The 18,878-nt window shown below is 44.2% G+C and overlaps 13 non-coding genes across 13 annotated transcripts; all 13 read left to right on the top strand.

The window, feature by feature from the left end:
- The first annotated feature begins 368 nt into the window (after positions 1–368).
- On the top strand, positions 369–440 carry trnae-uuc (transfer RNA glutamic acid (anticodon UUC)). Its single transcript has one exon. It is a non-coding gene; the product is annotated as a tRNA-Glu (tRNA).
- A 573-nt stretch (positions 441–1,013) lies between these two features.
- trnal-uag (transfer RNA leucine (anticodon UAG)) lies at positions 1,014–1,095 on the top strand. The gene has a single exon. It is a non-coding gene; the product is annotated as a tRNA-Leu (tRNA).
- Positions 1,096–4,418: 3,323 nt separating this feature from the next.
- Positions 4,419–4,500, top strand: trnal-aag (transfer RNA leucine (anticodon AAG)). The gene has a single exon. It is a non-coding gene; the product is annotated as a tRNA-Leu (tRNA).
- A 473-nt stretch (positions 4,501–4,973) lies between these two features.
- On the top strand, positions 4,974–5,045 carry trnae-uuc (transfer RNA glutamic acid (anticodon UUC)). Its single transcript has one exon. It is a non-coding gene; the product is annotated as a tRNA-Glu (tRNA).
- A 573-nt stretch (positions 5,046–5,618) lies between these two features.
- On the top strand, positions 5,619–5,700 carry trnal-uag (transfer RNA leucine (anticodon UAG)). The gene has a single exon. It is a non-coding gene; the product is annotated as a tRNA-Leu (tRNA).
- A 3,247-nt stretch (positions 5,701–8,947) lies between these two features.
- trnal-aag (transfer RNA leucine (anticodon AAG)) lies at positions 8,948–9,029 on the top strand. Its single transcript has one exon. It is a non-coding gene; the product is annotated as a tRNA-Leu (tRNA).
- A 473-nt stretch (positions 9,030–9,502) lies between these two features.
- trnae-uuc (transfer RNA glutamic acid (anticodon UUC)) lies at positions 9,503–9,574 on the top strand. Its single transcript has one exon. It is a non-coding gene; the product is annotated as a tRNA-Glu (tRNA).
- A 573-nt stretch (positions 9,575–10,147) lies between these two features.
- Positions 10,148–10,229, top strand: trnal-uag (transfer RNA leucine (anticodon UAG)). The gene has a single exon. It is a non-coding gene; the product is annotated as a tRNA-Leu (tRNA).
- A 3,253-nt stretch (positions 10,230–13,482) lies between these two features.
- trnal-aag (transfer RNA leucine (anticodon AAG)) lies at positions 13,483–13,564 on the top strand. The gene has a single exon. It is a non-coding gene; the product is annotated as a tRNA-Leu (tRNA).
- A 473-nt stretch (positions 13,565–14,037) lies between these two features.
- trnae-uuc (transfer RNA glutamic acid (anticodon UUC)) lies at positions 14,038–14,109 on the top strand. The gene has a single exon. It is a non-coding gene; the product is annotated as a tRNA-Glu (tRNA).
- A 573-nt stretch (positions 14,110–14,682) lies between these two features.
- On the top strand, positions 14,683–14,764 carry trnal-uag (transfer RNA leucine (anticodon UAG)). The gene has a single exon. It is a non-coding gene; the product is annotated as a tRNA-Leu (tRNA).
- A 3,242-nt stretch (positions 14,765–18,006) lies between these two features.
- trnal-aag (transfer RNA leucine (anticodon AAG)) lies at positions 18,007–18,088 on the top strand. Its single transcript has one exon. It is a non-coding gene; the product is annotated as a tRNA-Leu (tRNA).
- Positions 18,089–18,561: 473 nt separating this feature from the next.
- trnae-uuc (transfer RNA glutamic acid (anticodon UUC)) lies at positions 18,562–18,633 on the top strand. Its single transcript has one exon. It is a non-coding gene; the product is annotated as a tRNA-Glu (tRNA).
- The last annotated feature ends 245 nt before the right edge of the window (positions 18,634–18,878 follow it).

Genomic DNA, 18,878 nt, shown 5'->3' with positions numbered 1-18,878 from the left:
CCAAACATGCAGGAAACCCATCAGGAGCAATTCTTCCAAACCACATTAGGCACGTGCTGTAAAGTCATTTACAACTTGCATGTTTTTCATGTCTTTTTGTTCATGGTCTCATGGTCAACACTGACTGGTTAGTGGCTACTCAAGTGTGCTTCAAGTCCAGTCCACTCCCTTGTAATGTGCTTTTGAGCAGAACCTGCAACTGCTGGAGAATTGATTAAGGTGCTGCTATGTTGGTCTCACCAAGGCTGCAGAGTGACAAGAGTATCCTTGATTTCATGACAGTGGAGCAGTCCCATATGGTCTAGCGGCTAGAATGCCTGGTTCTAACCCAGCAGCACGAGCACGACAGTGGCGCATTACCAAACCAATCCCATATGGTCTAGCGGTTAAGATTCCTGGTTTTCACCCAGGCGACCCGGGTTCAACTCCCGGTATGGGAACATGTCTTTAATGTGCCTACAAGCCAATGTGTTCTTTGTGTTAATCCCACGATGGATTACATAGGGCAAAGTTGTTGGCTGAAGGCAAACATCAGGTAAGGCTAAGCACATGGCATAACGGTTCAGATCGGGACTGTACAGTCTTCAGTGATGAGGATGTACACAAGCAGGCCTGCAATTATGAGCGGCGAGTCAAGGTGGCTGTTTATGTGAAAATCAAATGAGCTTCTTTGAAACAAGGGTGGGTGCATTAAGGGTACGTCTCTTGCCATCTTACAATGCTGTGATTGGAACCCTTCCTTGACTCTCTGTGAATGGTGATCCTGCCTGTTGATCAGTGCTTATGACAAGTTGCATATGGACAATGATGAAACTGAGCCAAGAGCCCATTGTTAATCAGGGTTGATGAACAGGTTTTAACCAGGACAGGCAGATGTTTTTGTGTCCAAAAAGTATTAAACATGTTTTTCTACAACAGTAAGAGCATCACTGAATGTTCTGAGCTCCTATTTTGTGCTGCACTTTTTCAAGTTTTACTGTCTAGAGTTTTGCGATGAGGTCCTCACTCGCAATGGTAGCATGACCGAGCGGTCTAAGGTGCTGGATTTAGGCTCCAGTCTCTTCGGAGGCGTGGGTTCGAATCCCACTGCTGCCATAGTCTTCAGGTTCTTTTCGTGTTTCTTCCATCCCCTACCAATAAATTGTAAGGGCTGCAGTGGAACTCAAATCTGTTACAGAATGTCTGTCAAGTACAGTCAAGCAGGAATCTCATCAAGAGCAATTCTTCCAAACCAGGGTGATAAGATAAGATAACCTTTATTAGTCCCACACGTGGGAAATTTGTTTTGTCACAGCAGGAAGTGGACAGTGCAAAAGTTATGAGGCAAAAATTAGAATACAATAAGAATAAATACAGTACACAACTGTACAGAATAGAATAAAATAAAATACTATATACAGTAGAATAAAATAAAATAAATATACAATAAGATAAAAATAGAATACAAATACAAATACTATATACAACTGAGTAAAAATACAACGATGACAGAAGGATTATTGCACTTAGTATTATTGCATATGTATGGATGTGTGTGCTTGATCAGTTAAAGTCTTTATTATGGAGTCTGACAGCAGTGGGGAGGAAAGACCTGCGAAATCTCTCCGTCCCACACCGTGGGTGCCGCAGTCTCCCACTGAAGGAGCTGCTCAGTGCTGTCACAGTCTGCTGCATGGGGTGGGAGATGTTGTCCAACAGGGATGACAGCTTAGCCGCCGTTCTCCTGTCACTCACCACCTCCACTGGGTCCAGAGGGCATCCTAGAACAGAGCTGGCCCTTCGGATCACCCTGTTCAGTCTCTTCCTGTCCCCAGCAGAGATGCTGCCGCCCCAGCAGACCACGGCATAAAAGATAGCAGAAGCCACAACAGAGTCATAGAAGGTCTTCAGGAGTGGGCCCTCCACTCCAAACGACCTGAGTCTCCGCAGCAGGTACAGCCTGCTCTGCCCTTTCCTGTAGAGGGCGTCTGAGTTATGAGTCCAGTCCAGTCTATTGTTCAGATGAACACCAAGGTACCTGTAGCTGTCCACAGCCTCAATGTCCATACCTTGGATGTTCAGTGGTTGCAGTGGAGAATGCTTGTGCCTGCGGAAGTCTACCACCAGTTCCTTGGTTTTACTGGCGTTGATCTGGAGGTAGTTCAGCTGGCACCAGTCCACAAAGTCTTGGGTCAGACCTCTGTACTCCTTGTCGTCCCCATCAGTGATGAGGCCGACTATTGCAGAGTCATCAGAGAACTTCTGCAGGAAGCACTGGGTGGAATTGTGGGAGAAGTCTGCAGTGTAGATGGTGAAGAGGAACGGAGCCAGAACCGTTCCCTGTGGGGCCCCCGTACTGCAGACGACCCTGTCCGACACACAGCCCTGAGTCCTCACATACTGTGGTCGGTCGGTGAGGTAGTCCAGGATCCAGGTAGTGAGGTGATGGTCCACTCCAGAGTTCTCCAGCTTGTCCTTTAGAACCGAGGGAAGAATGGTGTTGAAGGCACTGGAGAAATCAAAGAACATGATTCTCACAGTGCTTCCAGCGGTCTCCATGATGTTAGGTGTTGTGCAAGTTTTCCATTCAATAAAGCCTCCAGACAAGCGGTCAGTGGTAGCTAACATTCTTTAATAATAACAAGAACAGAAGCCAAGCTTGGTGAAGGAATGCATCATTGCGGGGCAGACGATGGGCAGAGTCCCTAACTGAGTCTAGCATGGCCTTCAGTTACATACCTCTTACAGGAACTAAAGGCAGTACACAGCTGTTTTCACACCTTTGGTACCCCCACCCCCAAAGAAAGTTTCACACTCCCTTGCCACCTCTTACAGTGGAGAAGGAGACAAAAGACTCCTCCCCCCACTCTGGGTCCTTTATGTGTGAATGCTTCCCTCAAACATCCTGAGATACCATCTGTTACCAGTATGAGTGTGAGAGACATGCTGAAATCCAGTGGCACCAAGGTATTATACAACCACAAAGGGACCATGAGTATGTTAAGCTATTTTCAGATGTGCGCTGCTATTTAACCCTCCGCACCCCATGACAGCAACGGACAGCCAGGAGTTTTTGTAGGTGAATAACATCAACATTTGACAATAATATTGCTCGGTTATGATAGTGAGGTGAGCTGTTGAGGATATCTGTTGGTAGGTGCTGTTCCTGACAATGTAGCTGCTGTTAGCAGAAACTTCTATAAGCTTTGGAGGTAATGCCACCAGACTTGGTCAATTACCCAGAAAACTCTATTGCAATGTGTGACTATAATAAAACTTGGTGTTGCAATGTGTCATTGAGAATTATTTGGAGGAATTTGGAACATCCTAAAAGGATTCTCAGGAATCTGGAACATTCCAATAGAACTCTCAAAAATCCTAAAATAGCTCTTGTGAATTCGAAACATTCTAAAAGAATTCTCAGGAATCTGGAACAGTCTAAGAACGCTCAGGAATCTGGAACATTCTAATAGAACTCTCAAAAATCCTAAAATAGCTCTTGTGAATTCGAAACATTCTAAAAGAACGCTCAGGAATCTGGAACATTCTAATAGAACTCTCAAAAATCCTAAAATAGCTCTTGTGAATTCGAAACATTCTAAAAGAATTCTCAGGAATACAGGGTTAACTTTTGATACTTCTTTTTAAATACTCTCATTACTACCTTTCCCTAGCTCATCGTTGTAAATAGGAATATCTTTGTAATAACTTACTTGGTTACCTTGTGGTACAAATGTAACACGAGTGTGTGTTACATGAGACTATGCTCTTGCCCTAGTTCCATTTCAGTTAATATCTGTTGAATACAATTTACAGATGTTCAAGAAATAAAACTCTCAAGTCCAATCCACTTCAAGTCCAACTTCAATAGAAGAATCAGAGCCTTCCAGAGACGGTCTCACGTCTCTCATGGTCAGTGATTTTGACCTTTCACTAATGATGTTGAAGTACAGATAGGCAACAATAGCTTCGGCTTTTGTAAGGCATCAGTGGAGAAGAAGATTAACAGAAGAGTGAGCAGGATATTGTTTGTTTTTATAATAATGCGATTAATACATGAATAAAAGAAATTCTTTTGCAAAAGTCATTTACAATGTGCAGGTGTTTCATATATTTTTATTCACAGTGTCAACACTGACTGGTTAGTGGCTACTCAAGTGTGCTTCAAGTCCACCGCATTGTAAGGTGTTAGATTGTGTGGTCTAAGGATCTGGGTTAAGACTCCAGGCTCCTCACACATGTGGGTTGAAATCCTATTGCTGCAATAAGAGTTTAACCAGGGCAGGCAGATGCTATTGTATCCAAAAACATTCAGGCAAGTATTAAACATGTTTTTCTAAAACAGCAAGAGCATCACTGAATGTTCTGGGCTTCTATTTTGTGCTGCACTTTTCAAGTTTTACTATCTAGATTTTTGCGATGAGGTCCTTACTCGCATTGGTAGCATGACCGAGCGGTCTAAGGTGCTGGATTAAGGCTCCAGTCTCTTCGGAGGCGTGGGTTCGAATCCCACTGCTGCCATAGTGTTCTAGCGGCAAAGTTTTGTTTCTTCCATGCCTTACCAATAAATTGTAAGGGCTGCAGTGGAAATCAAATCTGTTATAGAATGTCTGTCAAGTCCAAACATGCAGGAAACCCATCAGGAGCAATTCTTCCAAACCACATTAGGCACGTGCTGTAAAGTCATTTACAACTTGCATGTTTTTCATGTCTTTTTGTTCATGGTCTCATCACTGACTGGTTAGTGGACTTTCCCGCATGCCACTCAAGTGTGCTTCAAGTCCAGTCCACTCCCTTGTAATGTGCTTTTGAGCAGAACCTGCAACTGCTGGAGAATTGATTAAGGTGCTGCTATGTTGGTCTCACCAAGGCTGCAGAGTGACAAGAGTATCCTTGATTTCATGACAGTGGAGCAGTCCCATATGGTCTAGCGGCTAGAATGCCTGGTTCTAACCCAGCAGCACGAGCACGACAGTGGCGCATTACCAAACCAATCCCATATGGTCTAGCGGTTAAGATTCCTGGTTTTCACCCAGGCGACCCGGGTTCAACTCCCGGTATGGGAACATGTCTTTAATGTGCCCACAAGCCAATGTGTTCTTTGTGTTAATCCCACAATGGATTACATAGGGCAAAGTTGTTGGCTGAAGGCAAACATCAGGTAAGGCTAAGCACATGGCATAACGGTTCAGATCGGGACTGTACAGTCTTCAGTGATGAGGATGTACACAAGCAGGCCTGCAATTATGAGCGGCGAGTCAAGGTGGCTGTTTATGTGAAAATCAAATGAGCTTCTTTGAAACAAGGGTGGGTGCATTAAGGGTACGTCTCTTGCCATCTTACAATGCTGTGATTGGAACCCTTCCTTGACTCTCTGTGAATGGTGATCCTGCCTGTTGATCAGTGCTTATGACAAGTTGCATATGGACAATGATGAAACTGAGCCAAGAGCCCATTGTTAATCAGGGTTGATGAACAGGTTTTAACCAGGACAGGCAGATGTTTTTGTGTCCAAAAAGTATTAAACATGTTTTTCTACAACAGTAAGAGCATCACTGAATGTTCTGAGCTCCTATTTTGTGCTGCACTTTTTCAAGTTTTACTGTCTAGAGTTTTGCGATGAGGTCCTCACTCGCAATGGTAGCATGACCGAGCGGTCTAAGGTGCTGGATTTAGGCTCCAGTCTCTTCGGAGGCGTGGGTTCGAATCCCACTGCTGCCATAGTCTTCAGGTTCTTTTCGTGTTTCTTCCATCCCCTACCAATAAATTGTAAGGGCTGCAGTGGAACTCAAATCTGTTACAGAATGTCTGTCAAGTACAATCAAGCAGGAATCTCATCAAGAGCAATTCTTCCAAACCAGGGTGATAAGATAAGATAAGATAACCTTTATTAGTCCCACACGTGGGAAATTTGTTTTGTCACAGCAGGAAGTGGACAGTGCAAAAGTTATGAGGCAAAAATTAGAATACAATAAGAATAAATACAGTACACAACTGTACAGAATAGAATAAAATAAAATACTATATACAGTAGAATAAAATAAAATAAATATACAATAAGATAAAAATAGAATACAAATACAAATACTATATACAACTGAGTAAAAATACAACGATGACAGAAGGATTATTGCACTTAGTATTATTGCATATGTATGGATGTGTGTGCTTGATCAGTTAAAGTCTTTATTATGGAGTCTGACAGCAGTGGGGAGGAAAGACCTGCGAAATCTCTCCGTCCCACACCGTGGGTGCCGCAGTCTCCCACTGAAGGAGCTGCTCAGTGCTGTCACAGTCTGCTGCATGGGGTGGGAGATGTTGTCCAACAGGGATGACAGCTTAGCCGCCGTTCTCCTGTCACTCACCACCTCCACTGGGTCCAGAGGGCATCCTAGAACAGAGCTGGCCCTTCGGATCACCCTGTTCAGTCTCTTCCTGTCCCCAGCAGAGATGCTGCCGCCCCAGCAGACCACGGCATAAAAGATAGCAGAAGCCACAACAGAGTCATAGAAGGTCTTCAGGAGTGGGCCCTCCACTCCAAACGACCTGAGTCTCCGCAGCAGGTACAGCCTGCTCTGCCCTTTCCTGTAGAGGGCGTCTGAGTTATGAGTCCAGTCCAGTCTATTGTTCAGATGAACACCAAGGTACCTGTAGCTGTCCACAGCCTCAATGTCCATACCTTGGATGTTCAGTGGTTGCAGTGGAGAATGCTTGTGCCTGCGGAAGTCTACCACCAGTTCCTTGGTTTTACTGGCGTTGATCTGGAGGTAGTTCAGCTGGCACCAGTCCACAAAGTCTTGGGTCAGACCTCTGTACTCCTTGTCGTCCCCATCAGTGATGAGGCCGACTATTGCAGAGTCATCAGAGAACTTCTGCAGGAAGCACTGGGTGGAATTGTGGGAGAAGTCTGCAGTGTAGATGGTGAAGAGGAACGGAGCCAGAACCGTTCCCTGTGGGGCCCCCGTACTGCAGACGACCCTGTCCGACACACAGCCCTGAGTCCTCACATACTGTGGTCGGTCGGTGAGGTAGTCCAGGATCCAGGTAGTGAGGTGATGGTCCACTCCAGAGTTCTCCAGCTTATCCTTTAGAACCGAGGGAAGAATGGTGTTGAAGGCACTGGAGAAATCAAAGAACATGATTCTCACAGTGCTTCCAGCGGTCTCCATGATGTTAGGTGTTGTGCAAGTTTCCCATTCAATAAAGCCTCCAGACAAGCGGTCAGTGGTAGCTAACATTCTTTAATAATAACAAGAACAGAAGCCAAGCTTGGTGAAGGAATGCATCATTGCGGGGCAGACGATGGGCAGAGTCCCTAACTGAGTCTAGCATGGCCTTCAGTTACATACCTCTTACAGGAACTAAAGGCAGTACACAGCTGTTTTCACACCTTTGGTACCCCCACCCCCAAAGAAAGTTTCACACTCCCTTGCCACCTCTTACAGTGGAGAAGGAGACAAAAGACTCCTCCCCCCACTCTGGGTCCTTTATGTGTGAATGCTTCCCTCAAACATCCTGAGATACCATCTGTTACCAGTATGAGTGTGAGAGACATGCTGAAATCCAGTGGCACCAAGGTATTATACAACCACAAGGGGACCATGAGTATGTTAAGCTATTTTCAGATGTGCGCTGCTATTTAACCCTCCGCACCCCATGACAGCAACGGACAGCCAGGAGTTTTTGTAGGTGAATAACATCAACATTTGACAATAATATTGCTCGGTTATGATAGTGAGGTGAGCTGTTGAGGATATCTGTTGGTAGGTGCTGTTCCTGACAATGTAGCTGCTGTTAGCAGAAACTTCTATAAGCTTTGGAGGTAATGCCACCAGACTTGGTCAATTACCCAGAAAACTCTATTGCAATGTGTGACTATAATAAAACTTGGTGTTGCAATGTGTCATTGAGAATTATTTGGAGGAATTTGGAACATCCTAAAAGGATTCTCAGGAATCTGGAACATTCCAATAGAACTCTCAAAAATCCTAAAATAGCTCTTGTGAATTCGAAACATTCTAAAAGAATTCTCAGGAATCTGGAACAGTCTAAGAACGCTCAGGAATCTGGAACATTCTAATAGAACTCTCAAAAATCCTAAAATAGCTCTTGTGAATTCGAAACATTCTAAAAGAATTCTCAGGAATACAGGGTTAACTTTTGATACTTCTTTTTAAATACTCTCATTACTACCTTTCCCTAGCCCATCGTTGTAAATAGGAATATCTTTGTAATAACTTACTTGGTTACCTTGTGGTACAAATGTAACACGAGTGTGTGTTACATGAGACTATGCTCTTGCCCTAGTTCCATTTCAGTTAATATCTGTTGAATACAATTTACAGATGTTCAAGAAATAAAACTCTCAAGTCCAATCCACTTCAAGTCCAACTTCAATAGAAGAATCAGAGCCTTCCAGAGACGGTCTCACGTCTCTCATGGTCAGTGATTTTGACCTTTCACTAATGATGTTGAAGTACAGATAGGCAACAATAGCTTCGGCTTTTGTAAGGCATCAGTGGAGAAGAAGATTAACAGAAGAGTGAGCAGGATATTGTTTGTTTTTATAATAATGCGATTAATACATGAATAAAAGAAATTCTTTTGCAAAAGTCATTTACAATGTGCAGGTGTTTCATATATTTTTATTCACAGTGTCAACACTGACTGGTTAGTGGCTACTCAAGTGTGCTTCAAGTCCACCGCATTGTAAGGTGTTAGATTGTGTGGTCTAAGGATCTGGGTTAAGACTCCAGGCTCCTCACACATGTGGGTTGAAATCCTATTGCTGCAATAAGAGTTTAACCAGGGCAGGCAGATGCTATTGTATCCAAAAACATTCAGGCAAGTATTAAACATGTTTTTCTAAAACAGCAAGAGCATCACTGAATGTTCTGGGCTTCTATTTTGTGCTGCACTTTTCAAGTTTTACTATCTAGATTTTTGCGATGAGGTCCTTACTCGCATTGGTAGCATGACCGAGCGGTCTAAGGTGCTGGATTAAGGCTCCAGTCTCTTCGGAGGCGTGGGTTCGAATCCCACTGCTGCCATAGTGTTCTAGCGGCAAAGTTTTGTTTCTTCCATGCCTTACCAATAAATTGTAAGGGCTGCAGTGGAAATCAAATCTGTTATAGAATGTCTGTCAAGTCCAAACATGCAGGAAACCCATCAGGAGCAATTCTTCCAAACCACATTAGGCACGTGCTGTAAAGTCATTTACAACTTGCATGTTTTTCATGTCTTTTTGTTCATGGTCTCATCACTGACTGGTTAGTGGACTTTCCCACATGCCACTCAAGTGTGCTTCAAGTCCAGTCCACTCCCTTGTAATGTGCTTTTGAGCAGAACCTGCAACTGCTGGAGAATTGATTAAGGTGCTGCTATGTTGGTCTCACCAAGGCTGCAGAGTGACAAGAGTATCCTTGATTTCATGACAGTGGAGCAGTCCCATATGGTCTAGCGGCTAGAATGCCTGGTTCTAACCCAGCAGCACGAGCACGACAGTGGCGCATTACCAAACCAATCCCATATGGTCTAGCGGTTAAGATTCCTGGTTTTCACCCAGGCGACCCGGGTTCAACTCCCGGTATGGGAACATGTCTTTAATGTGCCCACAAGCCAATGTGTTCTTTGTGTTAATCCCACGATGGATTACATAGGGCAAAGTTGTTGGCTGAAGGCAAACATCAGGTAAGGCTAAGCACATGGCATAACGGTTCAGATCGGGACTGTACAGTCTTCAGTGATGAGGATGTACACAAGCAGGCCTGCAATTATGAGCGGCGAGTCAAGGTGGCTGTTTATGTGAAAATCAAATGAGCTTCTTTGAAACAAGGGTGGGTGCATTAAGGGTACGTCTCTTGCCATCTTACAATGCTGTGATTGGAACCCTTCCTTGACTCTCTGTGAATGGTGATCCTGCCTGTTGATCAGTGCTTATGACAAGTTGCATATGGACAATGATGAAACTGAGCCAAGAGCCCATTGTTAATCAGGGTTGATGAACAGGTTTTAACCAGGACAGGCAGATGTTTTTGTGTCCAAAAAGTATTAAACATGTTTTTCTACAACAGTAAGAGCATCACTGAATGTTCTGAGCTCCTATTTTGTGCTGCACTTTTTCAAGTTTTACTGTCTAGAGTTTTGCGATGAGGTCCTCACTCGCAATGGTAGCATGACCGAGCGGTCTAAGGTGCTGGATTTAGGCTCCAGTCTCTTCGGAGGCGTGGGTTCGAATCCCACTGCTGCCATAGTCTTCAGGTTCTTTTCGTGTTTCTTCCATCCCCTACCAATAAATTGTAAGGGCTGCAGTGGAACTCAAATCTGTTACAGAATGTCTGTCAAGTACAGTCAAGCAGGAATCTCATCAAGAGCAATTCTTCCAAACCAGGGTGATAAGATAAGATAAGATAACCTTTATTAGTCCCACACGTGGGAAATTTGTTTTGTCACAGCAGGAAGTGGACAGTGCAAAAGTTATGAGGCAAAAATTAGAATACAATAAGAATAAATACAGTACACAACTGTACAGAATAGAATAAAATAAAATACTATATACAGTAGAATAAAATAAAATAAATATACAATAAGATAAAAATAGAATACAAATACAAATACAAATACTATATACAACTGAGTAAAAATACAACGATGACAGAAGGATTATTGCACTTAGTATTATTGCATATGTATGGATGTGTGTGCTTGATCAGTTAAAGTCTTTATTATGGAGTCTGACAGCAGTGGGGAGGAAAGACCTGCGAAATCTCTCCGTCCCACACCGTGGGTGCCGCAGTCTCCCACTGAAGGAGCTGCTCAGTGCTGTCACAGTCTGCTGCATGGGGTGGGAGATGTTGTCCAACAGGGATGACAGCTTAGCCGCCGTTCTCCTGTCACTCACCACCTCCACTGGGTCCAGAGGGCATCCTAGAACAGAGCTGGCCCTTCGGATCACCCTGTTCAGTCTCTTCCTGTCCCCAGCAGAGATGCTGCCGCCCCAGCAGACCACGGCATAAAAGATAGCAGAAGCCACAACAGAGTCATAGAAGGTCTTCAGGAGTGGGCCCTCCACTCCAAACGACCTGAGTCTCCGCAGCAGGTACAGCCTGCTCTGCCCTTTCCTGTAGAGGGCGTCTGAGTTATGAGTCCAGTCCAGTCTATTGTTCAGATGAACACCAAGGTACCTGTAGCTGTCCACAGCCTCAATGTCCATACCTTGGATGTTCAGTGGTTGCAGTGGAGAATGCTTGTGCCTGCGGAAGTCTACCACCAGTTCCTTGGTTTTACTGGCGTTGATCTGGAGGTAGTTCAGCTGGCACCAGTCCACAAAGTCTTGGGTCAGACCTCTGTACTCCTTGTCGTCCCCATCAGTGATGAGGCCGACTATTGCAGAGTCATCAGAGAACTTCTGCAGGAAGCACTGGGTGGAATTGTGGGAGAAGTCTGCAGTGTAGATGGTGAAGAGGAACGGAGCCAGAACCGTTCCCTGTGGGGCCCCCGTACTGCAGACGACCCTGTCCGACACACAGCCCTGAGTCCTCACATACTGTGGTCGGTCGGTGAGGTAGTCCAGGATCCAGGTAGTGAGGTGATGGTCCACTCCAGAGTTCTCCAGCTTATCCTTTAGAACCGAGGGAAGAATGGTGTTGAAGGCACTGGAGAAATCAAAGAACATGATTCTCACAGTGCTTCCAGCGGTCTCCATGATGTTAGGTGTTGTGCAAGTTTTCCATTCAATAAAGCCTCCAGACAAGCGGTCAGTGGTAGCTAACATTCTTTAATAATAACAAGAACAGAAGCCAAGCTTGGTGAAGGAATGCATCATTGCGGGGCAGACGATGGGCAGAGTCCCTAACTGAGTCTAGCATGGCCTTCAGTTACATACCTCTTACAGGAACTAAAGGCAGTACACAGCTGTTTTCACACCTTTGGTACCCCCACCCCCAAAGAAAGTTTCACACTCCCTTGCCACCTCTTACAGTGGAGAAGGAGACAAAAGACTCCTCCCCCCACTCTGGGTCCTTTGTGTGTGAATGCTTCCCTCAAACATCCTGAGATACCATCTGTTACCAGTATGAGTGTGAGAGACATGCTGAAATCCAGTGGCACCAAGGTATTATACAACCACAAAGGGACCATGAGTATGTTAAGCTATTTTCAGATGTGCGCTGCTATTTAACCCTCCGCACCCCATGACAGCAACGGACAGCCAGGAGTTTTTGTAGGTGAATAACATCAACATTTGACAATAATATTGCTCGGTTATGATAGTGAGATGAGCTGTTGAGGATATCTGTTGGTAGGTGCTGTTCCTGACAATGTAGCTGCTGTTAGCAGAAACTTCTATAAGCTTTGGAGGTAATGCCACCAGACTTGGTCAATTACCCAGAAAACTCTATTGCAATGTGTGACTATAATAAAACTTGGTGTTGCAATGTGTCATTGAGAATTATTTGGAGGAATTTGGAACATCCTAAAAGGATTCTCAGGAATCTGGAACATTCCAATAGAACTCTCAAAAATCCTAAAATAGCTCTTGTGAATTCGAAACATTCTAAAAGAATTCTCAGGAATCTGGAACAGTCTAAGAACGCTCAGGAATCTGGAACATTCTAATAGAACTCTCAAAAATCCTAAAATAGCTCTTGTGAATTCGAAACATTCTAAAAGAATTCTCAGGAATACAGGGTTAACTTTTGATACTTCTTTTTAAATACTCTCATTACTACCTTTCCCTAGCCCATCGTTGTAAATAGGAATATCTTTGTAATAACTTACTTGGTTACCTTGTGGTACAAATGTAACACGAGTGTGTGTTACATGAGACTATGCTCTTGCCCTAGTTCCATTTCAGTTAATATCTGTTGAATACAATTTACAGATGTTCAAGAAATAAAACTCTCAAGTCCAATCCACTTCAAGTCCAACTTCAATAGAAGAATCAGAGCCTTCCAGAGACGGTCTCACGTCTCTCATGGTCAGTGATTTTGACCTTTCACTAATGATGTTGAAGTACAGATAGGCAACAATAGCTTCGGCTTTTGTAAGGCATCAGTGGAGAAGAAGATTAACAGAAGAGTGAGCAGGATATTGTTTGTTTTTATAATAATGCGATTAATACATGAATAAAAGAAATTCTTTTGCAAAAGTAATTTACAATGTGCAGGTGTTTCATATATTTTTATTCACAGTGTCAACACTGACTGGTTAGTGGCTACTCAAGTGTGCTTCAAGTCCACCGCATTGTAAGGTGTTAGATTGTGTGGTCTAAGGATCTGGGTTAAGACTCCAGGCTCCTCACACATGTGGGTTGAAATCCTATTGCTGCAATAAGAGTTTAACCAGGGCAGGCAGATGCTATTGTATCCAAAAACATTCAGGCAAGTATTAAACATGTTTTTCTAAAACAGCAAGAGCATCACTGAATGTTCTGGGCTTCTATTTTGTGCTGCACTTTTCAAGTTTTACTATCTAGATTTTTGCGATGAGGTCCTTACTCGCATTGGTAGCATGACCGAGCGGTCTAAGGTGCTGGATTAAGGCTCCAGTCTCTTCGGAGGCGTGGGTTCGAATCCCACTGCTGCCATAGTGTTCTAGCGGCAAAGTTTTGTTTCTTCCATGCCTTACCAATAAATTGTAAGGGCTGCAGTGGAAATCAAATCTGTTATAGAATGTCTGTCAAGTCCAAACATGCAGGAAACCCATCAGGAGCAATTCTTCCAAACCACATTAGGCACGTGCTGTAAAGTCATTTACAACTTGCATGTTTTTCATGTCTTTTTGTTCATGGTCTCATCACTGACTGGTTAGTGGACTTTCCCACATGCCACTCAAGTGTGCTTCAAGTCCAGTCCACTCCCTTGTAATGTGCTTTTGAGCAGAACCTGCAACTGCTGGAGAATTGATTAAGGTGCTGCTATGTTGGTCTCACCAAGGCTGCAGAGTGACAAGAGTATCCTTGATTTCATGACAGTGGAGCAGTCCCATATGGTCTAGCGGCTAGAATGCCTGGTTCTAACCCAGCAGCACGAGCACGACAGTGGCGCATTACCAAACCAATCCCATATGGTCTAGCGGTTAAGATTCCTGGTTTTCACCCAGGCGACCCGGGTTCAACTCCCGGTATGGGAACATGTCTTTAATGTGCCCACAAGCCAATGTGTTCTTTGTGTTAATCCCACGATGGATTACATAGGGCAAAGTTGTTGGCTGAAGGCAAACATCAGGTAAGGCTAAGCACATGGCATAACGGTTCAGATCGGGACTGTACAGTCTTCAGTGATGAGGATGTACACAAGCAGGCCTGCAATTATGAGCGGCGAGTCAAGGTGGCTGTTTATGTGAAAATCAAATGAGCTTCTTTGAAACAAGGGTGGGTGCATTAAGGGTACGTCTCTTGCCATCTTACAATGCTGTGATTGGAACCCTTCCTTGACTCTCTGTGAATGGTGATCCTGCCTGTTGATCAGTGCTTATGACAAGTTGCATATGGACAATGATGAAACTGAGCCAAGAGCCCATTGTTAATCAGGGTTGATGAACAGGTTTTAACCAGGACAGGCAGATGTTTTTGTGTCCAAAAAGTATTAAACATGTTTTTCTACAACAGTAAGAGCATCACTGAATGTTCTGAGCTCCTATTTTGTGCTGCACTTTTTCAAGTTTTACTGTCTAGAGTTTTGCGATGAGGTCCTCACTCGCAATGGTAGCATGACCGAGCGGTCTAAGGTGCTGGATTTAGGCTCCAGTCTCTTCGGAGGCGTGGGTTCGAATCCCACTGCTGCCATAGTCTTCAGGTTCTTTTCGTGTTTCTTCCATCCCCTACCAATAAATTGTAAGGGCTGCAGTGGAACTCAAATCTGTTACAGAATGTCTGTCAAGTACAGTCAAGCAGGAATCTCATCAAGAGCAATTCTTCCAAACCAGGGTGATAAGATAAGATAACCTTTATTAGTCCCACACGTGGGAAATTTGTTTTGTCACAGCAGGAAGTGGACAGTGCAAAAGTTATGAGGCAAAAATTAGAATACAATAAGAATAAATACAGTACACAACTGTACAGAATAGAATAAAATAAAATACTATATACAGTAGAATAAAATAAAATAAATATACAATAAGATAAAAATAGAATACAAATACAAATACTATATACAACTGAGTAAAAATACAACGATGACAGAAGGATTATTGCACTTAGTATTATTGCATATGTATGGATGTGTGTGCTTGATCAGTTAAAGTCTTTATTATGGAGTCTGACAGCAGTGGGGAGGAAAGACCTGCGAAATCTCTCCGTCCCACACCGTGGGTGCCGCAGTCTCCCACTGAAGGAGCTGCTCAGTGCTGTCACAGTCTGCTGCATGGGGTGGGAGATGTTGTCCAACAGGGATGACAGCTTAGCCGCCGTTCTCCTGTCACTCACCACCTCCACTGGGTCCAGAGGGCATCCTAGAACAGAGCTGGCCCTTCGGATCACCCTGTTCAGTCTCTTCCTGTCCCCAGCAGAGATGCTGCCGCCCCAGCAGACCACGGCATAAAAGATAGCAGAAGCCACAACAGAGTCATAGAAGGTCTTCAGGAGTGGGCCCTCCACTCCAAACGACCTGAGTCTCCGCAGCAGGTACAGCCTGCTCTGCCCTTTCCTGTAGAGGGCGTCTGAGTTATGAGTCCAGTCCAGTCTATTGTTCAGATGAACACCAAGGTACCTGTAGCTGTCCACAGCCTCAATGTCCATACCTTGGATGTTCAGTGGTTGCAGTGGAGAATGCTTGTGCCTGCGGAAGTCTACCACCAGTTCCTTGGTTTTACTGGCGTTGATCTGGAGGTAGTTCAGCTGGCACCAGTCCACAAAGTCTTGGGTCAGACCTCTGTACTCCTTGTCGTCCCCATCAGTGATGAGGCCGACTATTGCAGAGTCATCAGAGAACTTCTGCAGGAAGCACTGGGTGGAATTGTGGGAGAAGTCTGCAGTGTAGATGGTGAAGAGGAACGGAGCCAGAACCGTTCCCTGTGGGGCCCCCGTACTGCAGACGACCCTGTCCGACACACAGCCCTGAGTCCTCACATACTGTGGTCGGTCGGTGAGGTAGTCCAGGATCCAGGTAGTGAGGTGATGGTCCACTCCAGAGTTCTCCAGCTTGTCCTTTAGAACCGAGGGAAGAATGGTGTTGAAGGCACTGGAGAAATCAAAGAACATGATTCTCACAGTGCTTCCAGCGGTCTCCATGATGTTAGGTGTTGTGCAAGTTTTCCATTCAATAAAGCCTCCAGACAAGCGGTCAGTGGTAGCTAACATTCTTTAATAATAACAAGAACAGAAGCCAAGCTTGGTGAAGGAATGCATCATTGCGGGGCAGACGATGGGCAGAGTCCCTAACTGAGTCTAGCATGGCCTTCAGTTACATACCTCTTACAGGAACTAAAGGCAGTACACAGCTGTTTTCACACCTTTGGTACCCCCACCCCCAAAGAAAGTTTCACACTCCCTTGCCACCTCTTACAGTGGAGAAGGAGACAAAAGACTCCTCCCCCCACTCTGGGTCCTTTGTGTGTGAATGCTTCCCTCAAACATCCTGAGATACCATCTGTTACCAGTATGAGTGTGAGAGACATGCTGAAATCCAGTGGCACCAAGGTATTATACAACCACAAAGGGACCATGAGTATGTTAAGCTATTTTCAGATGTGCGCTGCTATTTAACCCTCCGCACCCCATGACAGCAACGGACAGCCAGGAGTTTTTGTAGGTGAATAACATCAACATTTGACAATAATATTGCTCGGTTATGATAGTGAGGTGAGCTGTTGAGGATATCTGTTGGTAGGTGCTGTTCCTGACAATGTAGCTGCTGTTAGCAGAAACTTCTATAAGCTTTGGAGGTAATGCCACCAGACTTGGTCAATTACCCAGAAAACTCTATTGCAATGTGTGACTATAATAAAACTTGGTGTTGCAATGTGTCATTGAGAATTATTTGGAGGAATTTGGAACATCCTAAAAGGATTCTCAGGAATCTGGAACATTCCAATAGAACTCTCAAAAATCCTAAAATAGCTCTTGTGAATTCGAAACATTCTAAAAGAATTCTCAGGAATCTGGAACAGTCTAAGAACGCTCAGGAATCTGGAACATTCTAATAGAACTCTCAAAAATCCTAAAATAGCTCTTGTGAATTCGAAACATTCTAAAAGAATTCTCAGGAATACAGGGTTAACTTTTGATACTTCTTTTTAAATACTCTCATTACTACCTTTCCCTAGCCCATCGTTGTAAATAGGAATATCTTTGTAATAACTTACTTGGTTACCTTGTGGTACAAATGTAACACGAGTGTGTGTTACATGAGACTATGCTCTTGCCCTAGTTCCATTTCAGTTAATATCTGTTGAATACAATTTACAGATGTTCAAGAAATAAAACTCTCAAGTCCAATCCACTTCAAGTCCAACTTCAATAGAAGAATCAGAGCCTTCCAGAGACGGTCTCACGTCTCTCATGGTCAGTCATTTTGACCTTTCACTAATGATGTTGAAGTACAGATAGGCAACAATAGCTTCGGCTTTTGTAAGGCATCAGTGGAGAAGAAGATTAACAGAAGAGTGAGCAGGATATTGTTTGTTTTTATAATAATGCGATTAATACATGAATAAAAGAAATTCTTTTGCAAAAGTCATTTACAATGTGCAGGTGTTTCATATATTTTTATTCACAGTGTCAACACTGACTGGTTAGTGGCTACTCAAGTGTGCTTCAAGTCCACCGCATTGTAAGGTGTTAGATTGTGTGGTCTAAGGATCTGGGTTAAGACTCCAGGCTCCTCACACATGTGGGTTGAAATCCTATTGCTGCAATAAGAGTTTAACCAGGGCAGGCAGATGCTATTGTATCCAAAAACATTCAGGCAAGTATTAAACATGTTTTTCTAAAACAGCAAGAGCATCACTGAATGTTCTGGGCTTCTATTTTGTGCTGCACTTTTCAAGTTTTACTATCTAGATTTTTGCGATGAGGTCCTTACTCGCATTGGTAGCATGACCGAGCGGTCTAAGGTGCTGGATTAAGGCTCCAGTCTCTTCGGAGGCGTGGGTTCGAATCCCACTGCTGCCATAGTGTTCTAGCGGCAAAGTTTTGTTTCTTCCATGCCTTACCAATAAATTGTAAGGGCTGCAGTGGAAATCAAATCTGTTATAGAATGTCTGTCAAGTCCAAACATGCAGGAAACCCATCAGGAGCAATTCTTCCAAACCACATTAGGCACGTGCTGTAAAGTCATTTACAACTTGCATGTTTTTCATGTCTTTTTGTTCATGGTCTCATCACTGACTGGTTAGTGGACTTTCCCACATGCCACTCAAGTGTGCTTCAAGTCCAGTCCACTCCCTTGTAATGTGCTTTTGAGCAGAACCTGCAACTGCTGGAGAATTGATTAAGGTGCTGCTATGTTGGTCTCACCAAGGCTGCAGAGTGACAAGAGTATCCTTGATTTCATGACAGTGGAGCAGTCCCATATGGTCTAGCGGCTAGAATGCCTGGTTCTAACCCAGCAGCACGAGCACGACAGTGGCGCATTACCAAACCAATCCCATATGGTCTAGCGGTTAAGATTCCTGGTTTTCACCCAGGCGACCCGGGTTCAACTCCCGGTATGGGAACATGTCTTTAATGTGCCCACAAGCCAATGTGTTCTTTGTGTTAATCCCACGATGGATTACATAGGGCAAAGTTGTTGGCTGAAGGCAAACATCAGGTAAGGCTAAGCACATGGCATAACGGTTCAGACCGGGACTGTACAGTCTTCAGTGATGAGGATGTACACAAGCAGGCCTGCAATTATGAGCGGCGAGTCAAGGTGGCTGTTTATGTGAAAATCAAATGAGCTTCTTTGAAACAAGGGTGG

This window comes from Rhamphochromis longiceps, linkage group LG3, assembly GCF_057381845.1.
Source record: "Rhamphochromis longiceps isolate RC_006_pf linkage group LG3, R_longiceps_female_GT1.1, whole genome shotgun sequence".
NCBI classification, from domain to species: domain Eukaryota; kingdom Metazoa; phylum Chordata; class Actinopteri; order Cichliformes; family Cichlidae; genus Rhamphochromis; species Rhamphochromis longiceps.
The sequence above is the reverse complement of the archived record's forward strand: the minus strand, read 5'-3'. Positions and strand labels throughout refer to the sequence as shown.